The sequence below is a fragment of the Pongo abelii genome, chromosome 8, assembly GCF_028885655.2.
Source record: "Pongo abelii isolate AG06213 chromosome 8, NHGRI_mPonAbe1-v2.0_pri, whole genome shotgun sequence".
Taxonomy (NCBI): Eukaryota; Metazoa; Chordata; class Mammalia; order Primates; family Hominidae; genus Pongo; species Pongo abelii.
In genome coordinates, this window is record NC_071993.2 from 64,871,247 (window position 1) to 64,897,943 (window position 26,697).

At 55.3% G+C, this 26,697-nt stretch overlaps 1 protein-coding gene across 6 annotated transcripts in view; it reads right to left on the reverse strand.

Moving 5' to 3' along the window:
* The window catches only part of ZMIZ1 (zinc finger MIZ-type containing 1), a 245,837-nt gene that overhangs the window by 157,784 nt on the left and 61,356 nt on the right, over positions 1–26,697 (reverse strand). For all 6 annotated transcript variants that reach the window (XM_054522404.2, XM_024253583.3, XM_063727598.1 and 3 more), the window contains exon 3: positions 17,330–17,425. The gene's annotated coding sequence lies outside the window, so the exon portion shown is untranslated. The remainder of the gene's footprint in view (positions 1–17,329; positions 17,426–26,697) is intronic.

Consider the following 26,697-nt stretch of genomic DNA (forward strand, 5'->3'; position numbering starts at 1 on the left):
AACTTCCAGACATACTGGTGTTTCTTTTCGCTTGCATAATTAAAATTAGGTGCCTGTTTATCTCTTCAGCCTCGAGGCTCATAAGGGCAGGGACCTGGTAGTCCTCATTCCAGGCACAGCAGAGCTGAACCCAGGGACTTGGTGCTCTAGGAGAACTGCATATCCTCTAAATCTTTTCACCGAAGAGCAGTAACTACAGTTGGCCTCAAGGAACAGAAATGAATGAGGACCTAGGAAGCTGGTAGTTTGGGGTCCGCGAGAAGTCCTGGGCGGGGCTGCCCGAGAGTCCCGAGGTACGCTTGGTTCAATCATTGTGTCGATCTTCACCTCCTGTGAGGAGGCTCCAGGATGCCCTCCAGGAGACAGTAGGCACTGTCTTCCCACGCCCAGCCCTGGAAGCCCAGCCTGCCTGCTGGGCCTGCTTTCCGCTCCTCGCCACATGCCCCTCGGCTCCCTCACCTTCCTCTCTCCCATGGGGAAGGCTTGAAAGTGGCCAGGGAAGGGCGGACAGGCAGCTCTGGGCTGACCTGCTGGAAAGGCAGGAACACCAGGCGAGAGAAGTGCAGGCCTGGCAAGCTGAGGTTGTGGGAAGTCGTGGCTGGCACCTGCTGCTGGGCCCTCAGGACACCTCCATGTGGGGGAAGTTCTTGTGGCCAGAGGACATGCCATGCAAACCTGGGGTTCCCAACCTGGCACCGTGGGGACCCAAAGAGTGAGAAATGGGGAAGAGCAGTGGGGGGGGGGGGGTCTCCGAACTACCCTCCCCACCCACCTAACATCCCTGTGACTTGGTTTCTTCATTTTAAAAACGGGGCTATAAAGTGACTTCTAGAAGTTGTTCATTTCATTCATTCATTTCTTTATTTAAAAACAACTGACGACAATGCCTGCTATCCGGCAGAGAAGGAAAAGAAGGAGAAGAGGTAAAGAGTAGGGGTGGGAGGGATGGGGACAGGGCCAAAGGCCAGCACTTGCCCAGCCTTTGTGCTTCCCCAGGGTGCTCACACACTGTGTGATGCCAGTGGGGAAGACACAGGAGACGGGTAATCCTCAGATAACTAGGGGCATGTGCACAGAGTGCTGGCGGGCCAGCCCAGCTCGGCCTGGAAGCAAAATGGGGGGCAGGGCCACTGTCCCTTGGGCAGTCTTTCAGGCAGAAGGGTACCTCTCCCTGGGCAAAGGCCCAGAGGCTTTGGGGGAGAAGAGCTTTGGGCTGAAGAGGGAGCTGCAGAGGGCATCAGTGGGCAGGGTGCAGCTGCATTCGTGGGGCAGAGGCACATGCACACATCCCTGCAGGCCTCTCCAAGGCCTTGCTCCCTGTCCAGTCCTGATCTACTGTGTTCTCAGGGCCAAGCTGGAGGGACACCTCCTCTTGGAGGAAGAGCTCATGCAGTATCGCCCAGGCCCCAGGAATGACTTCTGCCCATCCTGCCTCAGCCGTGCCCTGGCTGGTGGTGCACACTCATGGCTTGTCTGGCCTCCGGCCCCTGCCAACCTAGCCCCTTGGTGCTGGACTTGAACAAAGAGACAAACTGAGACCAGAGAGAGGGAAGGGCCCAGCCAAGATCATACCATGATAAAAACGGGAACTAGGATTCAAACTAGGATTCAGAAACAAATGACTCAGGCCCAGTCAGGGACTGGCTTCCCTTTCCTTTGAGTTTGCATCAGACCCCGAACTGGGAAAGAGAGGGGGAAAGCTGTCCCGACTGCCCCAGCCAACACCTCCAAGCAATCGAAGAGGCCTTGAGCTCTGACAGGTGGCCCACTCAAACCCGAGGAAGAGGGATGGGGCTCCCTTCTCCCCAAGTCACCAAATGAACAATTTCTACTCTAATCAAGGGATGAGGGCACAGCATAGAATGGTGGCCCCTCTGGGTTCCAATGCATCAGAGAGGCCTCAGCTCTGACACTTACTTAGCTGCGTGATGCTGGGCTAGGAACTTGGGTCAGTTTCCTCATGTGTAAAACGGGGGATACTAAGAGTCACTACTCTCACAGGACTGTTGAAGGACATAACAAGATTAGGCCCATATGCACGTGCACAGGAAATGCTCCGTAAACGGGGCCATAAGTCATTATTATCACCGGCTCAGGGTGGCTGCCCAGTGTAGACTCGGGGTCCTGCATGGGATGGGGGCACTGAACCCCATATCACAGAGATAGAGAAAGACCCGGGGCTCTGGGAAGATGAGTCTGAGACCAACTCAGGAGAGGCTTCATAGCCCCCCACAGCTGGGCTTCATAGAACCACCTGCTCCCAGTCCTCTTCCACAGGAGCAGCCTAAGGTGTCAAGCATCCTCCAGGTGCAAAATCCGTGCCAGGTACTCCCTTCCACACCCAGCACTCATCAGGCCCCATAGGGTGGGCACAGCCATCCCTCTTCCAGGGACCGAGGTCTTGCTTAGAGGGGCGCCCAGCTGAGGGTGGCCAGACCAGGTCCCCCGGCACCCACCTGGGCCCTTGCCACTCCCAATGCCAGGGATCTAAGTGGAATTTCCTGCTGGTGGCCTCTCTTAGAAGTTTTGCCTCTTGCCTCTGCCCACTCTGCTTGGTGCTAACCACCTGGCCCTATGCTTCTGAGGGCTGCCCTAGAGGGCACCCCATCCCACCTCTGGGAGGCCCCCAATCCTAAATGCCCTGCAGCATTAAATGGGCCTGGCAGAGGCTCTCAGGAGAGTCCTTGGAGGTCCTTGGGAAGCTCTGAGTGCAAGCCTGCCACCCTACAGAGAAGGGGACACAAACCCAAAGGGGATTTGTGGACCAGAATGGAACCCAGGTCCATTCTGGTGTTGGAGGTCCAACTGAGGACCCAGGGGGTCCAATCCTGGCCCACAAGAAAGTCACTTATCCCTCCAGTCTGTTTCCTCATCTGGGGCTAACAGCAGCTCAAGGATTAGATGAACTGACATCATACCCATGATTGGCACAGGAAGGTCGCGGGGCTGAAGGGCACGGGCACTGTCGGTGGCACACACAAACCACTGAGCACCGAGTGTTCTTGATGACCCCCTTCCTGGGCCAGGCGCCCAGCCCTCTGGCGGTCACGCTTCCCAAACAGGCATCCCTTTGGGATTCTGGCCACATGTGGGCCAGGCCAGTCTGAAGTGATGGCCGAGACCCAGAGTTAAAAATGCCGGACAAAGGAAAGTCCTGTTCTTGCTAGCGGGTGGTGGCGGGTCTGGGCATGGGCTCTAACCTCACCCAGGCCTGGATGAAATCCTGGCCGGCTCACAAGCCACATGGCCTTAGCCAAGTCCCTGCACCTCTCTCTGCCTCAGTTTCTTCAATGGGTCATGAGGAGGGAGAAGGTTTAGTGGGTGACAAGTGCATGGTTCAACCTCTGGCTTTCAGAGCCCAGGCAACAGGAGCGCTTGCTATTTACAGGAACATCAGCTCTCTCCCGCAAGGACAGCCAGTGGTGGTCTGCAGGGGACGTGCTGGAAGGCCAGGGAAGAAAGGGGATGACAGGTTTGCGGATCACGTTTTAGTCCCACCAGGGCAGATTCCCAGGGAAGCTCCACTTTCCCCACTGGAATTTTGTTTATACAGAAGTGAGGTTCAAATCCAGCCCTTGACTTGGGCAAGTGCCTCCCATCCCTTGAAGTCTCTGTCTCTATCTGCCAAGCAGGAGGAACGATGCCTGCCAATACCCCGGGCTGCTAGGAGGACCACGGGATGGAGGACACAGTCCAGCCCAGTGATGGACTACAAGGAGGGTCCTTATTCTGTTCTGTCTACTGCCAGCCCTGTTTGAGCCAGCATCTGCCCAGAGCATGGCCCAAGGCCCACCCCAGAAGGCATTCAGGGCCTCCCCAGGGGCTTCCCAGCTGAGGCTGTCAGGGAAATCCTAGGATGCCCCTTCTTCTCCCTTGAATCTGGGGTCTCATTCATTCTTTCAGAAAGAGGGGTTCCCTCAGTCCAGCAACACGGTGAGATTCTCAGGGGAGTCACCCTTCATCTGCCCATCAACAGACAAAACCCATCCTCTGGGGCCCTGGAAAGGCCTAAAAGGCTGGACCCCCATGGTGGGTTTCCTCTTCCTGTTGCCACAGCACCCAGTACCAGGCTGGCAGGTCCAGGAACCCCTGAATGTTTTCTGGAAGAATGAATGGGCAGTGAAGGCAGCAGTGGTGGGTAACCAGCTTAGATCAAAGAACATGGTGGCTGACACTGGTACAGATTCTATAAGGTGGGTGGTGTTAGCCCCATCTCACAGATGAGGAAACAGAGGCTCAGAGGCATGAATTCACTTGCCCAGTATTAGAAAGTGGTAGAGCTGTACTCAGCACAGCCTCTGGGCTCCAGAACCCATGCACTGGCCCACAGTGCTGCCTGGGGATCCGGGGAGGGCGGAGAAAGCAGCCCTGTCAGAGGCCATCCAGACTAGAGCTTTCAAGCCTGGCCGCAGGCCCCGCCCCGGAGATCTGATTTAACTTGTTTGGGGTGGGTTATCTTTTTTCTTTCTTTTCTTTTTTTGAGACAGAGTCTCACTTTGTCACCCAGGCTGGAGTGCAGTGGTGTCATCTCTGATCACTGTAGCTTCGACCGCCTGGGCTCAAGCAATCCTCCCACCTCAACCCTCCAAGTAGCTGGGACTGCGAGCGCCCACCACCACACCCAGCTAATTTTTTATATTTTTTGTAGAGACAGGGTTTTGCCATGTTGCCCAGGCTGGTCTCAAACTCCTGAGCTCAAGTGATCTTCTTGCCTCAGCCTCCCAAAGTGCTGGGATTACAGGTGTGAGCCCCTGTACCGGGCTGGGCTGTCTTTCAAAGCTGCCTCGGATCTCATCTGGGGCCATGGCTGAAATCCCTTGGCCAGCCTAATATCCACTCTTCAATGGGGGAAATTGGCTCAGAAAGGAAGGGGACCTGCCCAAGGTCACCTTTAGTGTTGGGGGAGCCTGGGCCCTAGAGCCGGGTCCCCTGACTACTCCATCCTATGTTTTGAACTCTTATAAACAGAGCAGAGCACCATCACCTGGTGGAGCAGTCCAGGGGGCCCAGATGGCGGCGGGCGAGATGAGGCAGACAGGCGGGAGGAGCCAGCACAGCACGCAGCCAGATGACACACAGGCCCAGCAATTCCTGACTCATGGCCACCCAGCCCGTGACTCCACCCACCGCCAATGCCCCCACCCTGGCTCACATCCCACAGCCCACTGCAGCCTCCAGAGTCCACTCCCATTCAGAGCTAGAAAGCCATGGAGGGAGGGAGGAGCAGTGGGGCCCACTCAGGCCTGAGTGGGAAACCCAGACAACCCCACGCCGGTGGGACTCAGGGGCACCAGAGGAAGAAGGAGGGGTGGTGGTGCCAGCCTCAGTGCTGGCTCCGAGCAGTGCCTCTCCAGCCTTGCGGACAGGCAACCAGCGACAGGAGGAAAACTGAGGCCTCCCAAGCCCAGCTGGTGCTGACACCCACTTGGGCCAACTTTCTTTGCCCCGTGACCCCTCTTGAATCAGGGCCCCAACACTGGATGAGTGTGCCAGGCTTCTCTGCTGCCAGTTCCTCTCCCCATGAACTCACTACTCCTCTGAGAACTTTCAGCGGCTCCCCACTGCCTAAGAAATCTAGTCCTAATGCTGACCTGTAACGTTTCCCTCGTAGGGAAAAGTCTGACTCAAAGGGAAGGGCCGCAGGGGGCCCAGCACTGTGTTCCCAAATCTTAAGGACTTCTCACAGCACCCTAAGACACTGGCTCCAAAAGGTCCACTTGCCAGATGCAGACACTGAGGCTCAGAGTAGCAATGTGTCCGAGGCCACCATAGTCTGAGCTGTGGCCACCCCATGGCAGGGGCTTGGCTGCTTAGGTGCCTGGTCTTCCCTGTTGCTGACAAGCTTTCAGCTCGCCCAGGAGCTCGAGGTGGCCCCGGATCTGTCTTAACCCATCCAATGTCACAACGACTCTGGTCTTTCCCCGTGGTGCCCTGACCCCTCTGCTTGGCCCCCTTTAAGACACAGTTGATCCCCTAAGCTGCTACCCCTGCTGATACTGAGGTGGGCTTGGGCTTGCTTGGGGAGGTGGGTCATGGGTCAGAGAGCACCCACCAGGAGAGAGGAAGAGGATGGGGTTGGGAGGGTGGTGGAAGAGCCTGCCCCTCAGCACAGCCCCATCCCTGCTACTGGCTCAGCTCCCTGATCAGAGCTGAGAGATGAAGGCATGCTCCGACGCCCGGCTCCTGGGAAATGAGAGAAGGGGCTCCTTTCCAGGCAGACGGGTGGATGGGGAGCTTTTGTGTTATCACCCCCCAAGCCTGGCTGCCTTCACAGGGCACACATTCAACCCACCCCAAACCCTTTATCCCATGGGATGCTCATTGCTGGGCAGAGCGTCTGCTTCTCCCTGTTTTTCTACAGATGAGATCCAGAGTGGCTGAGTGACTTGCCCAGGTGTGCCAGCAGGCTGGTGGAGGATCCCAGACCAAGAGCCCCAGCCTCCTGGCTCCCAGGCCTAGCCCCACTGTGAGGTTTCTCCTGCTAGGTCCCCAAGGGTCACAGGCTATGTCTGAGAGGAGATAAGTCATTAGCATGTGTTGGGGGTGCGGGATGGGCGTGGGCCCAGAGCTGCCACCACGGGGAGGCCCAGGGAGGGGGTCAGCGCAGGCCAGAGGCAGGGCGGCCCGAGGTCAGGCTTCCTTTCTCAAGAGGGCACGATTCCTGGCAGCAGCTCCCACGGGAAATAGGAGAAGTGCCAGCCGTAGAGAATACGGGGTGGAGCAAAGGTGGTGTCTGGGCAGGGCTTCCTGTTGGGTGGGCGGGTGGCCACTCACAGAGGCCTAGTGACCTGCACGGCTGCGGCCCAGGGCCAGGCCAGGGTTGGGTTTTGCCTCATCCCTGGCTCAGGCCCAGGCCACCCTGAGCCCCATCCTCCAGGCCCGCCCTGGCTTCCTGTCCCACTGGCCCCACCCAGCCCAGGGGAGAGGGAGGGCCAAGGAAGCCTCCTCAGAAGCACCAATTTTTTCTGGGGGCTGGAGTGGGCAGGCCACACTGGCCTGCTTAGTGGCCTTTGGCCTGTTACCTCTAGGCCTCCCACCATTCACTTTCCAGTGTGAGGCCTCGACAAAAGTGCTTTTGGGTTTTCTTCCCAGGAGGGCACACTTCAGACACAGCTCAGCGGGGGCCCCTGATTGAATCCCTGCCTTTCCAAGTCAGCAGACAGCAGTGTTCCCTGGGAGAAGTCATGCCCAAGAGACCAGGATGAGAGGAAGAGTGAAGCAAGGCCAAGTTCAGGCTTCGATTGCAGAACTTCCTGGAGGTCGAGCTCTTGCAGAAGGCGCGCCACCCCACGGGGCCACGCAGCCCCACATGAGGACAACGAGATGTCAACCACAGGCACAGCGCCTAAAGAAAGATCCCTTCACCCCATCCTGGCTTGGCATGCCTGAACCCTTGAAGTGTCTGGAGGAGTCTGGGTGGGAGGGGAGCTTGGCCCAGGGGCTGCAAGGCTACCCATGGCCTCCAGGTGAATCCAGCTCATTCCCTGTGGCCTCAGGAACTGGAGGCTCGCCTGTCTACAGGTTGGGGGTATGGTGGGAGTGCAGAGGTTGGCAGCCTGACCCAGTGAGGGCAGAGATATGAACAGAGGCCCTCAGCCCTCTCCAGTCCCCTCTCCTGCCCATTCACGCTCTCCCAGAGCACAGAGACTCAGAAAGCAAATAGGCCAGAGAGCAAGGAGGACTCTTCCAGCTGGCCGACGGCCCACCAGGGACAAAAGCCTCTTGGCTTAGTGCTGGGGAGGAACACAGATGGGAGGGGGTGTGGGCCTGCCTGGGGCTCGGCCTTGCTTGAGATTACCCCAGGGACAGGGACAGAGACAGGGATAGAGCAGGGATCCAGGTCTCCTGCCTGTACCAAAGGCAGCCCAAGGGCCTCCTTATGAAGGCAAACTCACAGCAGTCCCTCCTGGCTCCGGGAGCTCCTGAGTGGTGAGAAGGTGGGTCAGCCCAGCTTAGGCAGGAACTGACTTTAGCCACACCCTGGCTGCCAGCGCAGGACACTGATGACTTGTCCAGATTACCCCAATCAAACAGGCCCTGGCGGGGCCATGTACAGACCCAGCTTGATGCTCTGCCTACAGGGAGGAAAGCCTGGGAGGGACTCAATCGGAAACTGCCAAGGGCCTAAAGTCTGTGGCCCTAAGACAAGCAGGGTGGAAGACAGAAGTCAGCGTCAGCCTGGTGGGAGGCCAGGACCCCATGTCCCAGGAGGAGCTACAAGACGGCAGTAGTAAGCCTCATGACCCCAGAGATAACGCAAGCTGAGGCTGGGGACATACAGGCCTAGGCAGCATTCTGGGATGCTGACCCAGCAGCTTTATAAAAACCCCTGCCCAGAATCCACATTCAGTTGTAGGTGGCATGACAGTGGACCTGCGTCACCCTCAGCCCTGGCCCACCCAGCTCCACCCCTTTTCTGGACAGGCGTTTCCTAGAACAGCCTGAGCACACGAGCCTGTGGGACTCTTCCAGATTGAATACCCTAGATCTCATCACAACAGAGACAAGGTCTGATGATGCTCTGTGTGGCCTTGATGCCAGCTCTCTACACCCCCTTGTCTCGGGCACCTGGTGGGCTCTGCCATTGGCCTATCCTGGGGAAGTACACCTAAGCTTCCTCAGAACCCAGGGGAGCCTGTGGGGTCAGCCATGCCCTGCCCCCTAGCCAAGAGCCAGCTCTCTCCTAGGCCTCACCTGGGCCTGGCCCTGGGCCCACCCTGGAATGTTGCTGGATTCCAGTTTGGCCGTGATCATGCAGGGTGAGGGATGTATCTTTTGTGGAGCGCGGGCCCTGTACAGACTTGGCTGCCAGGAAATGTTTGTCAAAGGAAGGAAAGAGGGAAGAAGCAGGGAGGAGGGGGACAAACAGACACATGAATGCAGGTGGGCTCTCAGAAGCACGGCCCCAAAAAGCCACCACAGCCCTCCTCCTCCAGGCCCCCAGGGATGGTGTCATCTATGCAAGACACAGTATGCAGGCTGACAAACCTCGATGAAGGCCTGGGGAGGCCCCACTCTGCAGCTGCCACTTCCCCTGGTGCTCTGTTCCCCATGTGGGCTAGGAGAAGGCCCCCAGTGTCCGAGCCCAGGGCCTCTGTGTTCTGCCCACATGCACACATTTGCTCAGGAAACTCAGGGTCTGGCTCACACCTCCCCAGAGGAAGGGGACACTCTCCCTGGCTAGAAACACCTGCTTGGTCATGAGAGGCTCGGCGGTGCCTCTCACCGCTCTTCCCGAGCCCTGCAACAATGTAGGGGTTGCATCCTCCTGGAATGGCAGTGGGGTGGGAAATGGCCAACTCATGACAAGATCACAGGGGTTTTGCAATGAAAGGTGATACTGCCCATCCAATGGGAAGAAAATATATCACAGAGGTGAGGGTTTGACCAAGTTTCCAGAAGGTCTGTGTTCTGACAACCCCTATCCCTGCCTAGCCCAGGTCCTGACACACAGTAGGTGCTAATAATTCAGTGGCCTGATGGATGCACACGGGAGGCCTGGCTTCCACACTCCTGCCACGGAGGCCAGGGCTCTAAAGCACACTCCAGGGGCCATACACACGGTGGTTGCGCCCATGTGTGCCCCTTTCTCTGGTGAGGACTTTGTCTTTCTGGGCTCCCCCTGGTCCCATTTAGGGCTGGGAGGGTTCTCTGTTATCAAGCTCTGTGCCTTTTCTTGACAGATGGGTTGGGGCAGGGAGGTCAGTGGTCCGGGGAGGGCAGAGGATCAGACCAAGGCCATTCCCCAGCCCAGGCCTCCCCATACCAGATTCTGAGGCCCAAGAGCTCTAGGACCCAGCTCGGGGCTCCCTGATGCCCATGGCGATCCTCGCTGCCACCACCCACACCAATGTGGCCCTTCTCCCTGGCTGTGTCACGGCCTCCTGGCTGCAGCTGGCCTGAACTGCTTACTTGGACAAATAGCGAGAGAAACCAGCCACGTGATGGCTAAGGTTTCCTTGACCAGGGACAGGGACACGGACACACACACACACACACACACACACACACACACACACACACACACACACACACACACACACACACACACACACACACACACACACACACACACACACACACACAGACACACACACACACACACACCACACACGCACAGCCACTTGCGGGTCAGCACACACACACACACACACACACACACACCACACACGCACAGCCACTTGCGGGTCAGGTGGTCATGTGGCCCAGGCTTCTGTGTCTCTGAAGGACAAGTGACCGGCTGCCCTTCTTCACCCAGAAGAATGCCCTCCCCAAGCACTTGTTTTCTGCTTCCTGGATGTGCCAGGGGCTTGCTGGGTGGGAAGCCCAGCAGAGTGGGGGAGGAAGCAGGAACAGAGGGAGGGGGCAGAGCACCCGCCCAGCCCCAGCCCTGCATGTGTCTGGTGTTTTCCTTCCGCCCTCCCCACCCAGAGGGCAGATGTCTGCTGGGAAACTGTGGCCGCCCAGCCATTCCCCGACTACAGGGACAATCCCCAAACCCAGGGAGAATCCCAAAGCCCAACATTGGGGCCACACAGGAGGGGAGCCAAGGCTCAGAGAGAAGTCCCTGTGATAAATGGCAGAGCTGCCAACATGCTGCACCTGGACCAGTGGTTTTGTAGCTGGAGTCCATGGTATATTATAGCCTTTGGGGCGTCTAGTGGGTGAGGGAGGCTAGAAGAAGGGGGTGTCTAGTCCAACTCAGCAGGAGCGGCTCTGCCTTTGGTCTGTTGCTTGGGAAAGGTCTGTGGGCCAGAGTCTTGAGCACTTTTCCAGCATTGGGGATCTGTGTCTCTGCTACTACCCCAGGGTGGCAGGCTTGTCCTCACAGCCTGAGATGGGCCCACTAAGACAGAAGGAGGCCACATCTCTTGACAGGCAGAGCTGAGACCCTGCTCTAGGGGAGGAAGGCTAAGGGGTGGAGAGTGGGGAGCAGGAAATGCCAGCTCTATGGGGGTCTGCAGCCAGCTCCCACCCTTCCCTGGCCTCAGGCCTGACCCCCAGGACTCCAGAAACTCACTGCAGATGCATCTCAGGAAGGCCACAAAAAATGAAAGGCATGGCCAAGAGTTCCCAAATAAAAGCTAATTCCTGGGCTGGGTGTGGTGGCTCACACCTATAATCCCAGCACATTGAGAGGCTGGGGCAGGAGGATTGCTTGAGCCCAGGAGTTTAAGACCAGCCTGGACAACATAGTGAGACCTTGTCTCTAATAAAAATTTTAAAAATTAGCCAGGCATGGTGGAATGCATCTATAGTCCCAGGTATTCAGAAGGCTGAGGTGGGAGGGTCAGTTGAGCCTGGGAGGTCAAGGCTGCATGAGCCACTGCACTCCACCCTGGGTGACAGAGCAAGACCTTGTCTCTTAAGAAAGAAAAAAGGCTAATTCTGGCCAAGCCCCTCCCTCCACTAAAGCCCTTCACATATGTTATCTCACTGACTCCTCACAATAATTCCATGACTGTGTTCTTCACCAATCCCCAACTCCACTGTCTCAGGGCTGCAGAATGCAGCCTCGGGAAGGGCTTTACTGTGGAGGCAGGTAAAATTATCACCCCATTTTACGGACGCAGCACAGAAATCAATGTGAACTAATCTGAAGGTCACACAGTTAACAAGGGGTGGGGTAGGATTTGAATCCGGAGACCCCAACCCTAGACTGTGTGTTCTTCACCAATCCCCCACCCCACCATCTCAGGGCTGCACAGGGCTCCTCTGGTGGCCCCAGCCCCCAGCCCAGCACACCTCGCAGGCTCTGTCTCGGGTACTCCGGAATGCAGCTTCGGGGAAGGCTCTACTGTGGAGGAGGAGGGAGAGAGGACATCAGGAGAGGAAGAGCACTGGGATGGAAAGGTGAGCAGAGGATGCAGGAGAGAGTCTTGTCAGTGGAGAAAGACACAGAAAGGGAGGAAGAGTGAGAGGCAAGGCATGAGCGGAATAGAGAGAAGGAAGGAAGATACAGAAAGAAGATACAGAGAAGGAAGATACAGACAGAGGGGGAGGCGAAAGAGGGCAGGAAGGAGGAGGGGAGACAGAGAAGAAGAAAACAGAAGGGGAAGAAGGTACAGCTGGGCAAGAGGAAGAAAGAAGGAAGGAGGAGGCCGGGAGATAGATGGAGGGATGGCAAGGAGGTGGGAAATGAGCCACCGAGAAGCCGAAGGGGATGAAGAAGCCAGGAGCCACGGAGACAGACACACAGCAGAGAGGAGGTCAGGGCCTTGGAAAACCGAGAGGCAGACGGAAAGCAAGCCCGCCCACCGAACATTGAATACCTAACAGGAGATGACAAATCAAATGGGAATTACTGCGGTAAAAACATAATTAGAAACTTGATTGAAGTTAAACAGAATTTACATAACACTGCAAATTAACTTTACACGGAAACTATTCACTGGGAAGGCAATGAAAAGGCATTTCATTAGTAATCTATATTTAAACAATAGGCACAATGGAGCCTTCTGATGAGGAACTTGGTGCCTTCCACCGGAGCCGGTGCCAAAGACTGCAGGAAGACCAAGCACAGTGGGTGCTCCAGGCAGAAGTGGGCAGGGACCAGGGGGATCCCTGTGCCTGCTTGTGGGGTGGGGTGGGGACACAAACAGGCCAGGTGAGCTTCTGGTGCCAGTTCTGTCCTTGACTTGCTGCGTGGCCCTAGGCAAGTGTCTTACCTTCTCTGGGCCTTGGTTTCCTCACCTGCAAAATGGGGCCAGTGGAGAGGCAGTTCATAAGCCTGGATAGTCTAAGACAGTCTGGGAGATAGTAGAGGATTATAAGAGCATGGTTTCTGGAGTTAGACGGATGCAGTTCCTGCCCCTTGTGAGCTATGGCATCATGCAAGAATTTTCCTCTCTAACCCTGTTTTACCCATCAGTTCAATGGAGGTAAGTCCAGTCCAGTCCCGCCTGACGTCACCAAAGCAGTACAAGGATTTAGGGAGAGAATGGGTAGGGACAGGCTTAAAGAAAAGTGAGTCTAAAGGCACGGGATTACTCGTCCCCTCTGCTGGGCACACTAATGAGATTACCCGAAGCCTCCTGCCACCGCCCTGCCACGGAGCCATGCATCATCAGAGCAGCTGCTGCTGCTGCTGCCCTAGTCCCCGATGCAGAGATGGAGGGGCATCTTCCCCTGACTTTCCCGAGGGAGAGGAGGTCCACAAGTCCCCGCCTGGCTCCATTCAATTCTCAGCCTGGAAAAGTCTCCTGAGCCTCCTCTCACGTCCTGGCCATGTCAGACTGCACTCACTCTGCAGACGGGCTGGACTGTGCTCCCGAGGCTCCTTCGCCTGGACACACTCTTCTCTCCATCCCTACCCCCCAGCCCCTATCACACCTTGCACACCTGCCCGGCCTCTGGCCTTGTTCAGGGCAGCTATACTGCGTGCAGCCGTTCCTGACCAAGCCAAGGCCGTTCTCTCTGCTGGGCACCTGCAGTGCTCACTGTTACGCTGGAAAGTGTGGGTTCTTTACCTGTCCCCCCATCACCCCATCTGGACTGCCAGTACTCAGCATAGAAACCCTCCACTGTCATCTCCGCACACCCTGACTCGAGCCCCGCATTTGGCACAACACAGGTGCTTAGTAAACACTGGTTGACCTCAGAGTGGTTAAGGGAGGCTTTCTGGAGAAGGTGGGACTAGAGCTGCACGCTGAAAGGGAAGAGCACCTGACAAGACCCACAACTCTGCTGTGGAGGGAGGGGTGAGTGGGCCCGGGGTCAAACCTCAGCCAGAGCAGAGGGATAGCTCAGAAGCTCCTGGGTCTGTTTCCAGAGTCTCGGGGTGCCCTCTCCTGTGAACTGCAGTACAGGGCAGCTGCAGTGCCCCAAGACATACTACTGGTGGGTGGCAAAGCTGGAATTCGAAGTCAGGCTCAGGATCCTGAGCACCAAAAAGGTACATTCAGGAGCCAAGGGAGAGATGGAGCGGTGGGGAGCTCCTGGAAGGTCAGGAGCACACTTGTTCCTCGTGATCCTACCCAGCCCGGGGCCTAGCCTAGAGGGGGCACTGCTGATGTTTGCAGTAGAGGCTGAGAAAGAGAGAGACCGAGATGGAGAAGGAATGAAGTGACACAACACTGACACGCACGTACATGATTGCCCACCAAAGGCAGAGAGCTCCCCTAACTGGGAGCAGGCGCTCTGACACTCACTCGTGGCCTGGGAAGGTTCACGTCTTTTAGGATAAAGGATCCACACCATGCTCAGGTGCTCAATAGGGAGCTGATGGGTGCCTCTCCCCCACGGGCAGCACGTGACCTGCCACCTGGAGCCCTGCGTTTTTGGACAAGGGGGAGGAGCCCCGGAAAGCAGGAGGGAGGTCCGTAGTGCTAGCTGAAGAAAGTGCGAAAGTGGACAGACATCAGGGCAAGATGCTCAGCCAGGGTCAGGGAGTGCCGGCCAGGGTGACGGGGAGGGTCCAGGCATGCGCTCGCCCACAGCCCCTAGCCCCTGTGTGGCCAAGTGTGGGCAGGAAGGCGGTGTGGTCTCTCCTCCCTCTCCATCAGCCCTCTCCAAATATGGCTGGTTTATTGAGGCCTCTCAGCCTTTGTGTAGGCTGTTCCCACTGCAGCATACAGAGTCCTTTCCATGCACTGCCCAGCAGTCTTGCTTGTCCACTCAGAGCCTGCTTTCTGTTCCCCTCCCTGGCTGCACCTTCTCCAGCTCCTCTGCAGACCCCTTCCCCACTCTCACTCCCCCAAAGGGCTGGGTGCCCCGTGACTCACACTCAGGCTCCTGACCCTCTCAAACGCCGCACACTCTCGAGTGATCTCATCTGCCTCACGACTTGCAACACCATCAATCCACAACAACTCCCAAATTTATATCTCTAGTCCGGGACCTCTCTCTGCCTTCCAGACTCATATTTCTAGCTGCCCACTCAATCTTTCCACTTGAACGTCTCAAAGGCATCTCAAACTCAATGTGTCTGAAACAGAACTCCTCAGCTTCTTGCAGCCCTCCCCGGCCATTGTCCCTGGCTGAGCAAATAACCACCTCCCTTCTACCACTGGCTCCTGTCCCAAACCCAAGGGCCTTCCCTGACTGTCCCCGTCTTTTTAAATCCTCCACCTCTAATCCACTAGCGAGCCTGCCTGCTGGGTCTCTGAAACATATTCAGCCTTTGATGGCTTCCCACCTCTTCCTCCACTACCCCTTCATCCCTGTTCCCATCACCTCTACCTGGATGTGGGCAATAGCTTCCCAGCTATCTCTCTGCTCCACGCTTGTCTGCCTACAGGAGTGGGTCCTCCATGATCTCTCTGATTTCGCCTCCTATCCTGACATCCTCCCAGCCACACTGGATTACTTGCATTTCTTTGAACAGGTCAAGTATACCCCTGCAGACTCCCTGGCTGCATTCAGATATCTGTTAAATGGCCAACTTAACAGAAGCCTTTCTTGGGCCAGGCAGAGTGGCTCACACCTGTAATCCCAGAACTTTGGGAGGCTGAGGGAGGTGGATCACTTAAGTCCAGGAGTTCGAGATCAGCCTGGGCAACATGGCAAAACCCCATCTCTACTAAAAGTACACAAATTAGCCAGGCATGGTGGTGTGTGCCTGTAGTCCCAGCTACTCAGGAGGCTGAGGTGGGAGAATCACTTCAGCTCAGGAGGTCGAGGTTACAGTGACAGAGTGAGACCCTGTCTCAAAAAAAAGAAAAGCTTTCCTTGACTAGTGAAAAAGTACTTTACACTGTAGACTCTGTGCTTCTACCTGGCTAAATTTGTCTTCTTAAAACTTAGCATCACCTGATCTATTCACTTTTTAGGTATTGATCATCCATGCCTCCTCATGGGAGTACAAGCGCCATAAGGGCAGGGAGTTTTGTCTGCTTTATTCTCTGCTATATCTCTGAACTTAAAGAGTTCCTGACAGGGTTTCTCGGTCAACACCTGGGGAATGAAGGCGTGAGCAATGCCGCCTCCTCCTCCCCGAATGTCTGCCTGCAGAATCAGCCACGTCCCCTCTCCCTCCTCCCCTGTGTCGTCGTGGTCACCACACAGGCTTTGAGCACCGCCTTATGGAACTCAGTCTGGCTCTGGGATCTGAGTCGGACTCCATTGCACACCACACCCTCTCAGGGCAGGGCTAAATTGGCTCTGTCTTCAAAACCCACCCCTGGGCAACGAAGTGAGACCCCGTCTCCACAAAAATTAAAAAATCAGCTGGGCGTGGCGGTGCATGCCTGTAGTCCCAGCTACACGGGAGGCTGAGGTGGGAGAATCGCTTGAGCCTGGGAGGTCGAGGCTGCAGTGAATCATGTTCGTGTCACTGCACTCCAACCTGGGTGACAGAATGAGACCCTGCCTCAAAAAAACAAAAAAACAAAAACCCCAGCCCTTAATGCGGGCCTGGCCTGGCGTGAGAGTCCATGAATATTTGATGAGTGAATTAAAGAGTAAATAGATGGGTGGATGGGGGGAATGGGTGGGTAAGTAGGTGGATGGAAGGATGGATAGGTGGTGGAGGGATGAATGGGTGGATGAGTGTGGAAGGACAAAAAGAAAGAGGGATGGATGGAGAGATGGACAGGTAAGTGGATGGATGATGGATTGATGGATGGATGGGTCTCACAGGCACACAATACTGCCTAGTGGTTGCTTGGCCTCAAAAGCAGAAATTCTCTTGAGAGGATGAGTGCAGTATGGTCAAAGTAAAAGCATAGAAGCCGGTATGGCAAATAGGATGAAGCCAAGCTGCTGTGGCGTGGCCAGAGCTCGCTGTGATCCCTGGCAGGCACCATTAACTTCCCTGTGCCTTGTTCTCGTGGTCTGAAAATGCAGATAACAATTCTTGCCCAGAGCTGACAGGGAGAACTTTGGAATTTTGAATGCCGCCACAAAGGAGACCACAGCCACATCCCCAGTGAAGCACATCTCCAGCCAGGTCTGCTTTGGAAAATCTTCTCTTCTCAAACCCCACATGGCACTGTGGACCTCGTAGCCTTAGAATCCCACATCCACAAGGGCTGGGACCCCTGGCTACAGCCCTAGAGTTCCAACTGAGCCAGGCTGCTAAGATGGCTCAACCAAATCAGACACAACTGACTCACAGAATCCTTGAGAACTGAGGTAAGTATAGGACCTGAACCCAGTGCTCCATTTTGGAGACAGACAAACTGACACCCAGAAGCCTTTTCTGGCAGTATGAGCACCACACAAGGAGTTATAGAGAGGCCCTGCAGCCAGGCCCAGGAAAGGCTGTGAGAAGCAGCTGAAAACCCTCAGCTCCGGTCCAGCCACAGCACTTCTGGGCTGCCAGGGCTTGCCCCTGCCCAGGTTTAGGCAAAGGTGATGGTATGGCCTGGGCATTGGGGGCTGGTGTTACCTTTCGGGGTATGGCAGCTCAGTGAAAAACAGCGGCTCCTCTCCTCACACCCCTTGCAGCATTGGTCCGACGCCAACGGGCCTCCTCCTCTTCCTCCTGGGTACACAGGGGAGAGATGGGACGTGTGTGAGAGCAGGCCGGTGTGCAGACAGCCGTCCACTCCCCTCCCACCTCTGTCCCTGCCGCCAAGCTAATCTCAGCGGCCTCTTGGGTCACTTCAGCACACCCTGGGATGCCTGATTTATCAGAGCTGGCTGTGTCTTCCCCACCCAGCCGCACTCCAACCAGCAAGCCAATTCCTCCTAGTGGGATTTTGAAAAATATATAAATATAAGTTTTGTTTCTTCCGGGACTAGGGACTTTGTGTTGTCTTTCTCTTCTTAGTAAGAAAAGCAGAACAGCATCACTTTCCTGTACGGCCCCCAGGCAGGGTGACAGGGAGAAGCTGTCGGGGGTATTTTTAGCCGGGTGTACAAAGCCCTTGCCGTGGCCTCCTCTCTGTGCCGTGCCTGGCTTCAGGGAATTATCTCACACGGCCGGCCGGCAGCCACTTCCAAAGCCACTCTGTGACCCCTGCCTGAATTCTTTCTTCATAATGAATTGCTCACCAGATCCCTGACCAACACTTGGAGCCATTTTATGTGTGTACGCACCTCGGGAAAACCAGCTCACTCCCTTGCCCTTCCTACAAGGTTCAGGGCTGGCTGTTTTGCTTCTAACTGGGAGAGGAGGCCCAGACGCAGAGTTTAAAGCAGAAAAGAGCCCTGGTGATGAGTTAGATTGTGCTCCCCAAACTTCAGCTTTTCCTCCACGCTCTTTAGGATTCTTGGTCTGGGCTGAGGTCTACCTGTGTGATGACTTAATTTAATGTTCACCTTCCACTCACTTTTTTTTTTTAAGCTCCAATAAATCTGGCCTTGTCCAAAGCAATCATGCCCTTGAAATAATTGATTTGATAGGCTAGTTATATATTTCTGATACATTTTAATAAATTGTAACCAGTAAAACAAAAATATATGTCCTTTTGGGTACTATCTAATTCTAGAATCTTGCTGTAGACTACCAGATTTACCTGGGCCAAGCTTTGGCAAACTCCCTACTGTCTATCAACCCTTACGTTGTGCAGAAGGAGAGGGAGAGGCATGGAGGAGGGGCAGGCTGGCTAATGGGGCCCAAGAACTGGTTATTGTATCAGGCCAAGGGATGTAAGGGGTCAGAGCCATGGTGTGCTGCAGCCTTGAGTACTGTCTCTCTTTCTAGCACTGGGCAAGACCATTTTTGGCCCCACACTTGAACTAGGCTGGGAGGATCTACGTGGGATGGGCACGAGGCATCTTGGGGACGGGGTGTCCCAAAGGAGGGCCAGCCCAAGGCCCAGGGCCCAAAGTGGCGCCTTTCCCAGCATTCTCTGAGGCCTCTGGTTCACTCTGCCCCTCCCGTCAGGCTCTTTTTGGCTGGAGTGGGTCCACAGGGGCCAGAAGGCGAATCCCCTCTCTAGGTAGATCTAGAGGTGCAGAACATTCCCCTGAGCCCTACAACCTGTGCTCTTGGCGCTCTGACCCTGTGGGCTCCTGGGGGCCTCGCACTGCCTCTGGGCCTCTGCCTCCCTGTGTGTGCTTTGAGAGGAGGCTGGCAATGGTGGGCATCCCGCAGCACTGGGGCCTCACTGCTGCTCTCTGTCCTTTCCCACTCTGCCCAGAGGTTGGAGACCCTGGCTGGGCCCCTGGCCCAGTGCCCGCCGCCTGCCCCTCCCGCTGAGAACAGGATGTGGGTGTCAGGAGGTGAAGGAGAGTGTGGGGGTCGGGATGGGGAGTGGCCTCGGGACGGGACTTCCTGAAGCCAGATCGGTTTACCACAGTCAGTTGGGCCCAGGACCGCACAGCTGTGAGTTATAAATGTCCCTGTCAGAGCCTGGGCTGAGAGGCCCTGCTGCTGGCAGAGGCGCCAGGGCCCACAATGCCCACCCTGGGAGCATCCCCCCAGCCGAGGGCCCGTCCTCTCAGAGGTCCTCCCCCAGGTTCCAGCCCTCACGACCTCTGGGCTCTCCTGCCTCCTCTCGGAGAGAGATGGGTCTAGTGCAGCCTTCCCCTGCTCACCCCTTGCCCTTCCAGGTGCAAATCTTGTGGTCCCAGTTACCAGGAGAGCTCCCAGAGGGCAAGGACCATTCTGGGTCTGCACCCGGCAGGAACCTGAAGCTTGGCGCATAGCCAGCCACTCAACGACCACTGTAGGGGTGACTGTTCCAACTCACCAGCCTGCTTCCCACGGCCCCACCTGCCCCTGCCTGCCCACCAGGGCACACACCGAGGGGAAGTGGGAAGGGAGAGGGGCCTGGCCTGCCACACCTGGTCCGGGTAAGTGGGAGCAGCAGGTCTGGCCACTAAGCCTCTGGGCACAGGGCTCTGTGTCCTGCATATGCAGGGAAGACTCCTTCAGAGACCTTCCCTGAGATACCCATTTTCCTTTGTCTGCTCCCTCCATCTGGGGTGTGAGGTGTAGACCACAGCTCAGAGGCCAGCCTGCACATAACACTGCTGTCCATAGGGTGAGAAGACAGGTCCCTGGGACCCCAAGGCTGGGCCATCCTGTCAGGGCCACCAAAGTGGGCAGCACAGGGCTGGGCCACAGAAATACAATCACAATAACAGAAACAATCAGGAATGGCTCAGGCTGCAGGGCCTGAGGCTTATACAATTTTGGAGGCCCTGTTTTAAAAATTATTTAAAATTACAAACATATATTTAGAATCAGAAAAGAAATCACAACAAATTCCTAGATTCTTAGGAATCCATGCCCCTTTCTCATGAGGCCCCTGTTTAACAGTTTACCGGAAATACTTACATAGAAATGTTCCTGTTTGCAAACTGCTGCCCCTCCCACCTAGAACACTCTATAGCTCCCAGCAATTCCCAGCCTTCACCAGGGTTGTGCCCAGGAGAGGCCAGGATGCCTAACCTTCATGTGCTTCCCTGTAAGCCTCCCAAGAGTGATGAAATGGATAGTGATATTTAACCTTTAGCTGTACTGTTCTAAGCACTTTATGTAAACTAATCCACTTAATCTTACCACAACCTATGAGGTTGGTACTGTACCCATTTTTTACACATGAGGAAACAGAAGGTTAAGAAACTAGTCCAAGGTCACACAACCAAGATGTGAACCCAGACAGCCTGGCAGGGATGCCATTGCCAGCCCTTCACCACTTCTCTCCACCTCCCTCAAGTGACCAGAAGGGTCTCCTTCCCTGGGAAGCTTCAACAGCAGCAGCAACCTAGGGCTGACTCTGAGTAGGCCCCCTTCTGATGAAATAATTCATTCATTCCACAGAGACGCACTGAGCACCCAGCACACCCCAAGATCTCGGCAGGAAACAGGGGCCTCCTGCTTAACAGAAGTGGGCACCATCTTGACTTCCTGGGACAGGCTGGGGGATCCTAGAGATGTGCTGGGCCTGCCCCAAGGAGACCCTGGAGGGTGGGGAGAGGGGGAAGGTTTGCCAAAAGTCACATGGCCTGTTGTCCAATTCTATCATTTTACGGATAAGAAAAGGTGGCCTGGAGACGAGTGACTTCCTGAGGGTCCCCTGAGAGTGGTGACCTACATGAGTTCTGAGACTATCCTTCTGGAGGGGTAGGGCAGATCCTGGAGGACTGGGGTGGCCAAGGCCAGGCCTGGGGGAGGAGGCAGGTGCCTTTTGGCCCCCTAGGAGCAGTGCCTTTGTTTTCTCTCTTTGTTTTCCATCTGCCCTCAGCCCCAGCGGCCTTCCCGGCTTCCCCTGATTGTGTACAGGGCGATAAAGGGGCTGATGAGAGGGAGATCTCTGGCAGCACGGACACAGCGGCGGCGGGTGGGTGGGTGGCCGAGGGGGCCCCTGGAACTGGGCTCGCTGCCGGCTGTACCGGGTCTTCCTTTGAGGGACACTTTGCACATGACTCTCAGAACCCTTTCAGCATAACTGTCCCCATCTTATAGAGGAGGAGACTGAAGCTTTGGGAAGCAGCAGCCAGGCCTGGAACCCTGGCCCTTGGACCCCAAAGCCTTGGGGATCTCCAGTGGGCCAATGGGCCACGCTGACCCTGACCCTTAGCTCTCTGGCCACCCAGACAACACCTGGCCTTGTCAAAGCTGTTATCCCTTTAACTTGGGAACTGGGCATTTTCAGATTGGCCAGGAAGAAAGAGAGCAGGGGCCAGTCAGTGTCTCACCTATCAATGCCAGGGGAAACAGGTGCACCGCACGTCCACGTGAAGTGACACACTCGCAACTGGTGGCTTGGTGGGAAATGGGGTAGTGTCCAACCTCCTGGCTACCCAGTGAAACTACCTTTAGGAGGACAAATGACTGCTCTCTTGTGGGCTAATTCTGACCAACTGCAGGGCTGGGGAGAGAAGGGCACAATCTGAGGGCACCATCTGCCCAGTCATGGGATGTGGCAGTGGTGGCTGCAGACCTGGCCCACCCTGCCCCAGGTCACTGCTGACCCTGACCTCAACTGCCTGGCCTCCTGACCTGGTCTTCTCAGACCCTCCTCAAGTTATCAAATAACCCACCTTATTAGGTACTGTAAGCCGTGTCCATGTTCCATCTTAATTCTTTATGTACTTAAAAATGTATTGACCAGGCACAGTGGATCATGCCTGTAATCCTAGCACTTTGGGAGGCCGAGGCGGGCAGATCACCTGAGGTCAGGAGTTCGAGACCAGCCTGACCAACCTGGTGAAACCACTTCTCTATTAAAAATACAAAATTAGCTGGGCGTGGTGGCGCATGCCTGTAATCCCAGCTACTCGGGAGGCTGAGACAGGAGAATCACTTGAACCCGGGAGGCAGAGGTTGCAGTGAGCCAAGATAGCACCAGCCTGGGAAACAAGAGCGAAACTCCACCTCAAAAAAAAAAAAACTATTTAATTATTTGTATCACTTTAAACCAATTACTTTTTTTTACTTAGCCTCATCAAAAGCACTATGATCTGTAAAATCATGGGTTTGATGTATTAATTATATTTTTTTCCTTAGTTACATGAACATACATACATAGTGTTAAAATTTGAAATTCAGATGCTCACATGTGTCCGGATAGCCCACAGGGTGCAAAGCCAGTCCTGGGGAAGTCTCGATCCAGGTTGGGAGAAAGCCTGGCTAAGTGCGGTCAGGGTGCCGTGGGGCAAAGCCCAGGGCTGCCCAGGGAAGTAGAAGGAGGTGGAGGTTTTCAGAAGGGTACACAGAGGGTTCAGTTTGGGCCATGGGCTAAGTGCTCCTTTTCTCCGCATGAGTTGGAGTCTGGTCCTCGTAGTTCTCCAGCAGCAGATAAAGCCACCTCCCTGCAAATTCCTCCTGACAATAGCATACAACAGTGGGATGGGCACTGGAGTCCAGTCTAGAATAGCAGTCTGACTCTGTCCCTGGTCACTGTTTTGCTGGGAAGTGCTAGGCCTCTCTGTGCCTCAGTTTCTCCATCTATACAGAAGCAGTGAGTGAGCCACAGGTTCCTCCCAGCTCCACCAATCAGACTGCAGCACCTTCCCCCTACCCCGCCCTGAGCCCCAGTGGCGTCTGGTGCTTCTGGTGACCCTGGGCTTCAGACAGGCCCTCGAACCCCCCAGGTGGGCCTCCCTTGACCCCTTCCTCCCATATCTGAGCAGGGGCCTCAAGTGGTGTCCGGGGTGCAAATGGGAGACAGGGCCATCCTGTGTGACAGCTATAAAATCCGATAATCAGCTAATCACCAGCAAATTAGCATCCCATCTTTACATAGAACAAATATAGTATTTACGTAAAAGTTGTTAGGAGTTTCTCTCTTTTTAATTAGCAGAAATAAATGCAAAATGAATGGTAATTAGGCAGCTGATGGATTCGGTAGTACAATTATGCCTGCGGCAGTGCCCCAGTCCTTAAACACTGCATGCTCTGAGGAATCAGAGGAGCCTATTTATATGATTTATTTATAAAACAAAGTTAACAGAAACAGAGGGGCGAGGTCTGGGCACTGCTGGAGGAGGGGTCTTGGCTGCAGAGGCAAGGCCCTGGGAGGAGAGGGAGCTTCAGTGCCCAAGGAATAAGGGGGAGGGGGGTGCTTAGTGTTGAGCTATGAAAATGCACTACCAAGGCCCCCATGTGTCTATTTCAGGCCAGGCATGCGTCGCTAGGAATGGCCTCCCTGGCAGGAAGCAGGCTAGGGCGGTGTGAGGGGCTGGGAGCAGCTGTTTTTATACTCTTGTCTGTCTCTTTCTCTTCCCTGGTCCCTACTTCTCTCTTCTTTGCTGGCCCTATACTTTCACTGAGCACTTCTCTGTGCTGTACCCCTGAGGTGCAGAGGGAAGGGAATATTCTTCCTTTCCTCCCGGAACTCCAGAGAAATCAGATCCAGGAATAATGGAGGCCAACACAGTGGGAATAAGTTCCAGACCAGCAGAGCACCCAATGCTGTGAGAGTACAGAGGCAGGAACCCAGAGGAAGCAGTCCTGAGGAAGAGGCACAAATTGGGTTTTGAAGGATGCACAGGAGTTTTCTGAGAAGGTGGGAAGTAGCCAAAGGATCTGCATGTGAAAAGGCAGGGAGGTAGGAAAAAGCATCATGTGACTGCAGGAAAAGAGTGTACTAGGGGGTGGGTGCTGGAGAAGCAAGCAGGGTCTTGGATGCCATTCTAAGGGTTTAGACTTGATCCTAGAAGCTGTGGAAAGGTCTGAATCAAGGGAGTGGACAGCCTCTTTTCACCGACAGTTCTTTTCTTAGCTTCCCCTCCCCCACCCCAGAGCCAGCGAGGGGGCCAGGTCGACAGGCCATTGAGAGGCAGCTGGTCCAGCTCATCGGAGCAGGAGGCTAACCTGATTACAGGGACAGGAGGTCTGTCTGCATGGGAGGATAGGAGGAAGGGAGAAAAAAGGGAAGTGGGGCCTGCTGAGCCACCCCTGGGTGTCCGAGGTGAGGGGCCCATCTTCCCTAGAACATAGTCCCTGGCCCTGCCCCCACCCCACTCCCTCGCCAAGCCTGAGGGAGGGGAGGGAACACTGCCTGTGGGGCCTCATCGCCTTCTCCCAGACCCAAACCCCAGCTCACCACTGCTTTGTGCTGTGACCTTGAAGAGCCATTTCCAATTCTGGGCCACACATTCTAGTCTCCAAACAAAGGCTTGAATTAGAATAGGGGAGAGGCAGCAAATTTGGCCCCCAGTCTCATTCCATGTAGTATACTTTTACGGGCATGGGTTGTCCAAACTTTTAGGAATTTAGGTGGAGCAGGCACTCTCCAGAATGCCACAGTCCTCGCTGCTCCCTGCTGCCTCACTCCAGCCCAATACACAGGCTTGTGTGATATGCTGTAGGCAGCAGCTGAGTGGAGACACCTGCACGAGGAGGACCTGGGCTCAGACAGACAGAAAGCCCAGCCGAAAAGGCTGGTGATCAGAGTAGCTTCCCTGCCATGTATTACCCTTGTAGGAGGAGACATGGGAGCCACTGCTGCACTCAGGACTTGGAGTGGACAAGCAGCCCTTCCCTCTCTCCAGTGACTACCCTGACTCAGTCTGCCGGCCTCTAAATGGGAACAATATTACCTGCCCACCCAAGCCCTGGGGTCATTAGAAAGCTCAGAGAAGCCCATGCACGTGGCAGTGATCTGAAAGTCAAAGCCCAGGGTAGTGGTTTAACCGGGACTTTGAACACTGCAGGTTCTGAAGGATTTCACAAAAGGAAGTTTTGCACTCCCCAGCGCAGACAGCTCTCAAACCTCTGGAGCCTCCCTTTAAAACAGCAGTGCTCAAAGGTCTTTCAGCAGCCCCGGCAAGGTCTAGAAATGGTGTCTGAGCTGCTATCTGCCATCACTCTCAGGAACGCGCTCTGAACTTGTAAGGGAAGACAAAGATCACACCGCACCACTTCTCTGCTCTGTAAGTTGCGCTCCTGCCTTTGGCCAAAATCAATACAAATCTCCACTATGATTGTTCCACCAGAACACGGGCCGGGCCCTTGCGATGACATTCCAGCCCTGGCCAGCACAGAGGGTCTCCCTTTTTCACATGACTTCAGCCCCAACTCAGGGGGCAGCAGAGTGTGGGGTGGAGGTGGGGTCCTGAATGAGGGGGACAGCACAGGGGAGAAGCAGAGGGGGCCATGCAGAGCTGCTCTAAGTGCCTCTCCAAAGACAAGCCTGGTGCTATTCATCAACTGGTTTTCAGGGCTGTGAGAAATCAATGGCATTTGTGCTGCAAACTCATCATTAGGACAGGAAAAACTCTGCAATGGAATTGATTTGTTTAAATATAATAACACAATTTAACAGAGAACTGTGGGGGTGGGGAAGGGACCGAGGCAAACAAAACAGGCACGACAGCTCAGAGAAGAGGGAGATGAACCCCCCAAAAAACCTTCCAGTGTGGCTGCTGAGCCCCAGTGCCACCCCCACCTATCCCCAAGCCCCCGCCACCGAGGAGGCCAGAGTGGGCACGTGCTGTTCTCCTACACAGAGCAGCTCAGGACTGGTCTCAGAAATGTCCTCAGTGGGCTGTGGATGGGCCCAGAGACCTGGCTGGTCATTGCTGCATTGTTCTTGGAGGTGACTTTGCTTGGTGAATATCGGTTCAACCCAACAAATTCTTATTAGGCATCCACTGTGGTCCACGCACCTCTGCAGAGCTGTGGGGGACATGGGAAGAACTCCTGGCCATAGCCTGAAGGCATTCCATGGCAATGGGGTGGATTAGGCAAGAATGCAAGGCTAGGGCAGGCTGGCTTCCTGGAGTCTCAGGAGATGTCAGGCGGGGGTGCAGCGGGATGCTAGGGCAGGAGGAAGACAAAAAGGGAACAATCCGGGCAAAAATGCAAGGACCCTTCAAAGAACTGGGAGGGCCCCATTTGGAAGATGGTGCTCATTTCATAGATACCCGCCTGATGATGACTGATGGGAGCTCACTTTACTGATCCTTAAAATGTTCTGGGACCCTGCAAACACTTTATAAGTGTCACTTTATTGAATCCCACTATCCTGTGAAGGAGGGAATATTATTACCCACATTTCAGAAATGATGTCATTGAAGCACCGAGAGGTTAAGTGACTGCCCAAGGTCACACGGTTAGTCAGTGATGGAGCTGGAATCAGACCCTCATATTAAGACCCCAGCGCCTATGCACCAACCATGGCGCTTTCCTGCCATCATCGGACCTTGGTCTGCATATGTGCTGAGGAGACAGATAACTCCTGCCCTCTGGGAGCTGGGGCATGAGATCCACTGGGCAACTGCATGGCAGCAGCTCAAGGGGGAGTCTGAGAAGGGCACGGCAGGGGCACTGTATCCATTTGGCACCCGGCTGCAGCTCTGCTGCAGGCTCAGCCCTGTATACTGGGTAGGGTTGGAGTGTTGACTGGACAGTGC